We start from the raw sequence: 10,401 nt of genomic DNA, 5'->3' as shown, positions 1-10,401 counted from the left end.
AGTGGGTTTGTGTGGGCAGTGACGTGGAGACAGTGGGTCTTGTGGGAGTGACGTGGAGACAGTGGTTTGTGGGGAGTGACGTGGAGACCAGTGGGTTATGTGGGGAGTGACGTGGAGACAGTGGGTTTGTGGGTGAGTGACGTGGAGACAGTGGGTTTGTGGGGAGTGACGTGGAGACAGTGGGTTTGTGGGGAGTGACGTGGAGACAGTGGGTTTTGTGGGGAGTTTGACGTGGAGACAGTGGGTTTGTGGGGAGTGACGTGGAGACAGTGGGTTTGTGGGGAGTGACGTGGAGACAGTGGTTTGTGGGGAGTGACGTGGAGACAGTGGGTTTGTGGGGAGTGACGTGGAGACAGTGGGTTTGTGGGGAGTGACGTGGAGACAGTGGGTTTGTGGGGAGTGACGTGGAGACAGTGGGTTTGTGGGGAGTGACGTGGAGACAGTGGGTTTGTGCGGAGTGACGTGGAGACAGTGGGTTTGTGGGGAGTGACGTGGAGACAGTGGGTTTGTGGGGAGTGACGTGGAGACAGTGGGTTTGTGGGGAGTGACGTGGAGACAGTGGGTTTGTGGGGAGTGACGTGGAGACAGTGGGTTTGTGGGGAGTGACGTGGAGACAGTGGGTTTGTGGGAGTGACGTGGAGACAGTGGGTTTGTGGGGAGTGACGTGGAGACAGTGGGTTTGTGGGCGAGTGACGTGGGACAGTGGGTTTGTGGGAGTGACGTGGAGACAGTGGGTTTGTGGGGAGTGACGTGGAGACAGTGGGTTTGTGGGGAGTGACGTGGAGACAGTGGGTTTGTGGGGAGTGACGTGGAGACAGTGGGTTTGTGGGGAGTGACGTGGAGACAGTGGGTTTGTGGGGAGTGACGTGGAGACAGTGGGTTTGTGGGGAGTGACGTGGAGACAGTGGGTTTGTGGGGAGTGACGTGGAGACAGTGGTTTGTGCTGAGTGACGTGGAGACAGTGGGTTTGTGGGGAGTGACGTGGAGACAGTGGGTTTGTGGGGAGTGACGTGGAGACAGTGGGTTTGTGGGGAGTGACGTGGAGACAGTGGGTTGTGGGAGTGACGTGGAGACAGTGGGTTTGTGGGGAGTGACGTGGAGACAGTGGGTTTGTGGGGAGTGACGTGGAGACAGTGGTTTGTGGGGAGTGACGTGGAGACAGTGGGTTTGTGGGGAGTGACGTGGAGACAGTGGTTTGTGGGGAGTGACGTGGAGACAGTGGGTTTGTGGGGAGTGACGTGGAGACAGTGGGTTTGTGGGGAGTGACGTGGAGACAGTGGGTTTGTGTGAGTGACGTGGAGGCAGTGGGTTTGTGGGGAGTGACGTGGAGACAGTGGGTTTGTGTGAGTGACGTGGAGACAGTGGGTTTGTGGGGAGTGACGTGGAGACAGTGGGTTTGTGGGGAGTGACGTGGAGACAGTGGGTTTGTGGGGAGTGACGTGGAGACAGTGGGTTTGTGGGGAGTGACGTGGAGACAGTGGGTTGTGGGGAGTGACGTGGAGACAGTGGGTTTGTGGGGAGTGACGTGGAGACAGTGGGTTTGTGCGGAGTGACGTGGAGACAGTGGGTTGTGGGGAGTGACGTGGAGACAGTGGGTTTGTGGGGAGTGACGTGGAGACAGTGGGTTTGTGGGGAGTGACGTGGAGACAGTGGGTTTGTGGGGAGTGACGTGGAGACAGTGGGTTTGTGGGGAGTGACGTGGAGACAGAGGGTTTGTGGGGAGTGACGTGGAGACAGTGGGTTTGTGGGGAGTGACGTGGAGACAGTGGGTTTGTGCTGAGTGACGTGGAGACAGTGGGTTTGTGGGGAGTGACGTGGAGACAGTGGGTTTGTGGGGAGTGACGTGGAGACAGTGGGTTTGTGCGGAGTGACGTGGAGACAGTGGGTTTGTGCTGAGTGACGTGGAGACAGTGGGTTTGTGGGGAGTGACGTGGAGACAGTGGGTTTGTGGGGAGTGACGTGGAGACAGTGGGTTTGTGCTGAGTGACGTGGAGACAGTGGGTTTGTGGGGAGTGACGTGGAGACAGTGGGTTTGTGCGGAGTGACGTGGAGACAGTGGGTTTGTGGGGAGTGACGTGGAGACAGTGGGTTTGTGGGGAGTGACGTGGAGACAGTGGGTTTGTGCTGAGTGACGTGGAGACAGTGGGTTTGTGGGGAGTGACGTGGAGACAGTGGGTTTGTGGGGAGTGACGTGGAGACAGTGGTTTGTGCTGAGTGACGTGGAGACAGTGGGTTTGTGGGGAGTGACGTGGAGACAGTGGGTTTGTGCTGAGTGACGTGGAGACAGTGGGTTTGTGGGGAGTGACGTGGAGACAGTGGGTTGTGGGGAGTGACGTGGAGACAGTGGGTTTGTGGGAGTGACGTGGAGACAGTGGGTTTGTGGGGAGTGACGTGGAGACAGTGGGTTTGTGGGGAGTGACGTGGAGACAGTGGGTTTGTGGGGAAGTGACGTGGAGACAGTGGGTTTGTGCGGAGTGACGCGGAGACAGTGGGTTTGTGGGGAGTGACGTGGAGACAGTGGGTTTGTGGGGAGTGACGTGGAGACAGTGGGTTTGTGGGGAGTGACGTGGAGACAGTGGGTTTGTGGGGAGTGACGTGGAGACAGTGGGTTTGTGGGGAGTGACGTGGAGACAGTGGGTTTGTGGGGAGTGACGTGGAGACAGTGGGTTTGTGGGGAGTGACGTGGAGACAGTGGGTTTGTGGGGAGTGACGTGGAGACAGTGGGTTTGTGCTGAGTGACGTGGAGACAGTGGGTTTGTGGGGAGTGACGTGGAGACAGTGGGTTTGTGGGGAGTGACGTGGAGACAGTGGGTTTGTGCGGAGTGACGTGGAGACAGTGGGTTTGTGCTGAGTGACGTGGAGACAGTGGGTTTGTGGGGAGTGACGTGGAGACAGTGGGTTTGTGGGGAGTGACGTGGAGACAGTGGGTTTGTGCTGAGTGACGTGGAGACAGTGGGTTTGTGGGGAGTGACGTGGAGACAGTGGGTTTGTGCTGAGTGACGTGGAGACAGTGGGTTTGTGGGGAGTGACGTGGAGACAGTGGGTTTGTGCGGAGTGACGTGGAGACAGTGGGTTTGTGGGGAGTGACGTGGAGACAGTGGGTTTGTGCGGAGTGACGTGGAGACAGTGGGTTGTGCTGAGTGACGTGGAGACAGTGGGTTTGTGGGGAGTGACGTGGAGACAGTGGGTTGTGCTGAGTGACGTGGAGACAGTGGGTTTGTGGGGAGTGACGTGGAGACAGCGGGTTTGTGCGGAGTGACGTGGAGACAGTGGGTTTGTGCTGAGTGACGTGGAGACAGTGGGTTTGTGGGGAGTGACGTGGGGACAGTGGGTTTGTGGGGAGTGACGTGGAGACAGTGGGTTTGTGGGGAGTGACGTGGAGACAGTGGGTTTGTGGGGAGTGACGTGGAGACAGTGGGTTTGTGGGGAGTGACGTGGAGACAGTGGGTTTGTGGGGAGTGACGTGGTGACAGTGGGTTGTGGGGAGTGACGTGGAGGACAGTGGGTTTGTGCGGAGTGACGTGGAGACAGTGGGTTTGTGGGAGTGACGTGGAGACAGTGGGTTGTGGGGGAGTGACGTGGAGACAGTGGGTTTGTGGGGAGTGACGTGGAGACAGTGGGTTTGTGGGGAGTGACGTGGAGACAGTGGGTTTGTGGGGAGTGACGTGGAGACAGTGGGTTTGTGCGGAGTGACGCGGAGACAGTGGGTTTGTGGGGAGTGACGTGGAGACAGTGGGTTTGTGGGGAGTGACGTGGAGACAGTGGGTTTGTGGGGAGTGACGTGGAGACAGTGGGTTTGTGGGGAGTGACGTGGAGACAGTGGGTTTGTGGGGAGTGACGTGGAGACAGTGGGTTTGTGGGAGTGACGTGAGACAGTGGTTTGTGGGAGTGACGTGGAGACAGTGGGTTTGTGGGAGTGACGCGGAGACAGTGGGTTTGTGCTGAGTGACGTGGAGACAGTGGGTTTGTGGGGAGTGACGTGGAGACAGTGGGTTTGTGGGGAGTGACGTGGAGACAGTGGGTTTGTGCGGAGTGACGTGGAGACAGTGGGTTTGTGCTGAGTGACGTGGAGACAGTGGGTTTGTGGGGAGTGACGTGGAGACAGTGGGTTTGTGGGGAGTGACGTGGAGACAGTGGGTTTGTGCTGAGTGACGTGGAGACAGTGGGTTTGTGGGGAGTGACGTGGAGACAGTGGGTTTGTGCTGAGTGACGTGGAGACAGTGGGTTGTGGGGAGTGACGTGGAGACAGTGGGTTTGTGCGGAGTGACGTGGAGACAGTGGGTTTGTGGGGAGTGACGTGGAGACAGTGGGTTGTGTGCGGAGTGACGTGGAGACAGTGGGTTTGTGCTGAGTGACGTGGAGACAGTGGGTTTGTGGGGAGTGACGTGGAGACAGTGGGTTTGTGCTGAGTGACGTGGAGACAGTGGGTTTGTGGGGAGTGACGTGGAGACAGCGGGTTTGTGCGGAGTGACGTGGAGACAGTGGGTTTGTGCTGAGTGACGTGGAGACAGTGGTTTGTGGGAGTGACGTGGGACAGTGGGTTTGTGGGGAGTGACGTGGAGACAGTGGGTTTGTGGGGAGTGACGTGGAGACAGTGGGTTTGTGGGGAGTGACGTGGAGACAGTGGGTTTGTGGGGAGTGACGTGGAGACAGTGGGTTTGTGGGGAGTGACGTGGTGACAGTGGGTTTGTGGGGAGTGACGTGGAGACAGTGGGTTTGTGCGGAGTGACGTGGAGACAGTGGGTTTGTGGGGAGTGACGTGGAGACAGTGGGTTTGTGGGGAGTGACGTGGAGACAGTGGGTTTTGTGGGAGTGACGTGGAGACAGTGGGTTTGTGCTGAGTGACGTGGAGACAGTGGGTTTGTGGGGAGTGACGTGGAGACAGTGGGTTTGTGGGGAGTGACGTGGAGACAGTGGGTTTGTGGGAGTGACGAGGAGACAGTGGGTTTGTGGGGAGTGACGTGGAGACAGTGGGTTTGTGGGGAGTGACGTGGAGACAGTGGGTTTGTGGGGAGTGACGTGGAGACAGTGGGTTTGTGGGGAGTGACGTGGAGACAGTGGGTTTGTGGGAGTTTCGTGGAGACAGTGGGTTTGTGGGGAGTGACGTGGGACAGTGGGTTTGTGGGGAGTGACGTGGAGACAGTGGGTTTGTGGGGAGTGACGTGGAGACAGTGGGTTTGTGGGGAGTGACGTGGAGACAGTGGGTTTGTGAGGAGTGACGTGGAGACAGTGGGTTTGTGGGGAGTGACGTGGAGACATTGGTTTGTGGGGAGTGACGTGGAGACAGTGGGTTTGTGCTGAGTGACGTGGAGACATTGGGTTTGTGGGGAGTGACGTGGAGACAGTGGGTTTGTGGGGAGTGACGTGGAGACAGTGGGTTTGTGGGGAGTGACGTGGAGACAGTGGGTTTGTGGGGAGTGACGTGGAGACAGTGGGTTTGTGCTGAGTGACGTGGAGACAGTGGCTTGTGGGAGTGACGTGGAGACAGTGGGTTTGTGGGGAGTGACGTGGAGACAGTGGGTTTGTGGGGAGTGACGTGGAGACAGTGGGTTTGTGGGGAGTGACGCGGAGACAGTGGGTTTGTGCGGAGTGACGTGAGACAGTGGGTTTGTGGGGAGTGACGCGGAGACAGTAGGTTTGTGCTGAGTGACGTGGAGACAGTGGGTTTGTGCGGAGTGACGTGGGGACAGTGGGTTTGTGGGGAGTGACGTGGAGACAGTGGGTTTGTGGGGAGTGACGCGGAGACAGTGGGTTTGTGCTGAGTGACGTGGAGACAGTGGGTTTGTGGGGAGTTGACGCGGAGACAGTGGGTTTGTGCTGAGTGACATGGGGACAGTGGGTTTGTGCGGAGTGACGTGGAGACAGTGGGTTTGTGGGGAGTGACGTGGGGACAGTGGGTTTGTGGGGAGTGACGTGGAGACAGTGGGTTTGTGGGGAGTGACGTGGAGACAGTGGGTTTGTGGGGAGTGACGTGGAGACAGTGGGTTTGTGCGGAGTGACGTGGGGACAGTGGGTTTGTGCTGAATGACGTGGAGACAGTGGGTTTGTGCGGAGTGACGTGGGGACAGTGGGTTTGTGGGGAGTGACGTGGAGACAGTGGGTTTGTGGGGAGTGACGTGGAGACAGTGGGTTTGTGGGGAGTGACGTGGAGACAGTGGGTTTGTGCGGAGTGACGTGGAGACAGTGGGTTTGTGGGGAGTGACGTGGAGACAGTGGGTTTGTGCTGGAGTGACGTGGAGACAGTGGGTTTGTGGGAGTGACGTGGAGACAGTGGGTTTGTGGGGAGTGACGTGGAGACAGTGGGTTTGTGGGGAGTGACGTGGGGACAGTGGGTTTGTGGGAGTGACGTGGAGACAGTGGGTTTGTGCTGAGTGACGTGGAGACAGTGGGTTTGGGGAGTGACGTGGAGACAGTGGTTTGTGCGGAGTGACGTGGAGACAGTGGGTTTGTGGGGAGTGACGTGGAGACAGTGGGTTTGTGGGAGTGACGTGGAGACAGTGGGTTTGTGGGAGTGACGTGGAGACAGTGGGTTTGTGGGGAGTGACGTGGAGACAGTGGGTTTGTGCTGAGTGACGTGGAGACAGTGGGTTTGCGGGGAGTGACGTGGAGACAGTGGGTTTGTGGGGAGTGACGTGGAGACAGTGGGTTGTGTTGAGTGACGTGGAGACAGTGGGTTTGTGGGGAGTGACGTGGAGACAGCGGGTTTGTGCGGAGTGACGTGGAGACAGTGGGTTTGTGCTGAGTGACGTGGAGACAGTGGGTTTGTGGGGGAGTGACGTGGGGACAGTGGGTTTGTGGGGAGTGACGTGGAGACAGTGGGTTTGTGGGGAGTGACGTGGAGACAGTGGGTTTGTGGGGAGTGACGTGGAGACAGTGGGTTTGTGGGGAGTGACGTGGAGACAGTGGGTTTGTGGGGAGTGACGTGGAGACAGTGGGTTTGTGGGGAGTGACGTGGAGACAGTGGGTTTGTGGGGAGTGACGTGGAGACAGTGGGTTTGTGGGGAGTGACGTGGTGACAGTGGGTTTGTGGGGAGTGACGTGGAGACAGTGGGTTTGTGCGGAGTGACGTGAGACAGTGGGTTTGTGGGGAGTGACGTGGAGACAGTGGGTTTGTGGGGAGTGACGTGGAGACAGTGGGTTTGTGGGGAGTGACGTGGAGACAGTGGGTTTGTGCTGAGTGACGTGGAGACAGTGGGTTTGTGGGGAGTGACGTGGAGACAGTGGGTTTGTGGGAGTGACGTGTAGACAGTGGGTTTGTGGGAGTGACGAGGAGACAGTGGGTTTGTGGGGAGTGACGTGGAGACAGTGGGTTCTGTGGGGAGTGACGTGGAGACAGTGTGTTTGTGGGGAGTGACGTGGAGACAGTGGGTTTGTGAGGAGTGACGTGGAGACAGTGGGTTTGTGGGGAGTGACGTGGAGACAGTGGGTTTGTGGGGAGTGACGTGGAGACAGTGGGTTTGTGGGGAGTGACGTGGAGACAGTGGGTTTGTGGGGAGTGACGTGGAGACAGTGGGTTTGTGGGGAGTGACGTGGAGACAGTGGGTTTGTGGGGAGTGACGTGGAGACAGTGGGTTTGTGCTGAGTGACGTGGAGACAGTGGGCTTGTGGGGAGTGACGTGGAGACAGTGGGTTTGTGGGGAGTGACGTGGAGACAGTGGGTTTGTGGGGAGTGACGTGGAGACAGTGGGTTTGTGGGGAGTGACGCGGAGACAGTGGGTTTGTGCGGAGTGACGTGGAGACAGTGGGTTTGTGGGGAGTGACGTGTAGACAGTGGGTTTGTGGGGAGTGACGTGGAGACAGTGGGTTTGTGGGGAGTGACGTGGAGACAGTGGGTTTGTGGGGAGTGACGTGGAGACAGTGGGTTTGTGGGGAGTGACGTGGAGACAGTGGGTTTGTGGGGAGTGACGTGGAGACAGTGGGTTTGTGGGGAGTGACGTGGAGACAGTGGGTTTGTGGGGAGTGACGTGGAGACAGTGGGTTTGTGGGGAGTGACGTGGGACAGTGGGTTTGTGGGGAGTGACGTGGAGACAGTGGGTTTGTGCTGAGTGACGTGGAGACAGTGGGTTTGTGGGGAGTGACGTGGGGACAGTGGGTTTGTGGGGAGTGACGTGGAGACAGTGGGTTTGTGGGGAGTGACGTGGAGACAGTGGGTTTGTGGGGAGTGACGTGGAGACAGTGGGTTTGTGGGGAGTGACGTGGAGACAGTGGGTTTGTGGGGAGTGACGTGGAGACAGTGGGTTGTGGGGAGTGACGTGGAGACAGTGGGTTTGTGGGGAGTGACGTGGAGACAGTGGGTTTGTGGGGAGTGACGTGGGGACAGTGGGTTTGTGGGGAGTGACGTGGAGACAGTGGGTTTGTGGGGGAGTGACGTGGAGACAGTGGGTTTGTGGGGAGTGACGTGGAGACAGTGGGTTTGTGGGGAGTGACGAGGAGACAGCGGGTTTGTGCTGAGTGACGTGGAGACAGTGGGTTTGTGGGGAGTGACGTGGAGACAGTGGGTTTGTGGGGAGTGACGTGGAGACAGTGGGTTTGTGGGGAGTGACGTGGAGACAGTGGGTTTGTGGGGAGTGACGTGGGCGACAGTGGGTTTGTGGGGAGTGACGTGGAGACAGTGGGTTTGTGGGGAGTGACGTGGGGACAGTGGGTTTGTGGGAGTGACGTGGAGACAGTGGGTTTGTGGGGAGTGACGTGGAGACAGTGGGTTTGTGGGGAGTGACGTGGAGACAGTGGGTTTGTGGGGAGTGACGTGGAGACAGTGGGTTTGTGGGGAGTGACGTGGAGACAGTGGATTTGTGGGGAGTGACGTGGAGACAGTGGGTTTGTGCGGAGTGACAGTGGATTTGTGGGGAGTGACAGTGGGTTTGTGGGGAGTGACGTGGAGACAGTGGGTTTGTGGGAGTGACGTGGGGACAGTGGGTTGTGGGGAGTGACGTGGAGACAGTGGGTTTGTGGGGAGTGACGCGGAGACAGTGGGTTTGTGGGGAGTGACGTGGAGACAGTGGGTTTGTGGGGAGTGACGTGGAGACAGTGGGTTTGTGGGGAGTGACGTGGAGACAGTGGGTTTGTGAGGAGTGACGTGGAGACAGTGGGTTTGTGGGGAGTGACGTGGAGACAGTGGGTTTGTGGGGAGTGACGTGGAGACAGTGGGTTTGTGGGGAGTGACGTGGAGACAGTGGTTTGTGGGAGTGACGTGGAGACAGTGGGTTTGTGGGGAGTGACGTGTAGACAGTGGGTTTGTGGGGAGTGACGTGGAGACAGTGGGTTTGTGAGGAGTGACGTGGAGACAGTGGGTTTGTGGGGAGTGACGTGGAGACAGTGGGTTTGTGGGGAGTGACGTGGAGACAGTGGGTTTGTGGGGAGTGACGTGGAGACAGTGGGTTTGTGGGGAGTGACGTGGAGACAGTGGGTTTGTGGGGAGTGACGTGGAGACAGTGGGTTTGTGGGAGTGACGTGGAGACAGCGGGTTTGTGCTGAGTGACGTGGAGACAGTGGGTTTGTGGGGAGTGACGTGGAGACAGTGGGTTTGTGGGGAGTGACGTGGAGACAGTGGGTTTGTGCGGAGAGTGACGTGGAGACAGTGGGTTTGTGCGGAGTGACGTGGAGACAGTGGGTTTGTGGGGAGTGACGTGGGGACAGTGGGTTTGTGGGGAGTGACGTGGAGACAGTGGGTTTGTGGGGAGTGACGTGGAGACAGTGGGTTTGTGGGAGTGACGTGGAGACAGTGGGTTTGTGGGGAGTGACGTGGAGACAGTGGGTTTGTGGGAGTGACGTGGAGACAGTGGGTTTGTGGGGAGTGACGTGGGGACAGTGTGGTTTGTGGGGAGTGACGTGGAGACAGTGGGTTTGTGGGGAGTGACGTGGAGACAGTGGGTTTGTGGGGAGTGACGTGGAGACAGTGGGTTTGTGGGGAGTGACGTGGAGACAGTGGGTTTGTGGGGAGTGACGTGGGGACAGTGGGTTTGTGGGGAGTGACGTGGAGACAGTGGGTTTGTGGGGAGTGACGTGGAGACAGTGGGTTTGTGGGGAGTGACGTGGAGACAGTGGGTTTGTGGGGAGTGACGTGGAGACATGGGATTGTGGGGAGTGACGTGGAGACAGTGGGTTTGTGGGGAGTGACGTGGAGACAGTGGGTTTGTGGGGAGTGACGTGGAGACAGTGGGTTTGTGGGGAGTGACGTGGAGACAGTGGGTTTGTGGGGAGTGACGTGGAGACAGTGGGTTTGTGGGGAGTGACGTGGTGACAGTGGGTTTGTGGGGAGTGACGTGGAGACAGTGGGTTTGTGGGGAGTGACGTGGAGACAGTGGGTTTGTGGGGAGTGACGTGGAGACAGTGGGTTTGTGGGGAGTGACGTGGGGACAGTGGGTTTGTGCTGAGTGACGTGGAGACAGTGGGTTTGTGGGG

This window comes from Scyliorhinus torazame, chromosome 2 (assembly GCF_047496885.1).
Source record: "Scyliorhinus torazame isolate Kashiwa2021f chromosome 2, sScyTor2.1, whole genome shotgun sequence".
NCBI classification, from domain to species: Eukaryota; Metazoa; Chordata; class Chondrichthyes; order Carcharhiniformes; family Scyliorhinidae; genus Scyliorhinus; species Scyliorhinus torazame.
The sequence above is the reverse complement of the archived record's forward strand: the minus strand, read 5'-3'. Positions refer to the sequence as shown.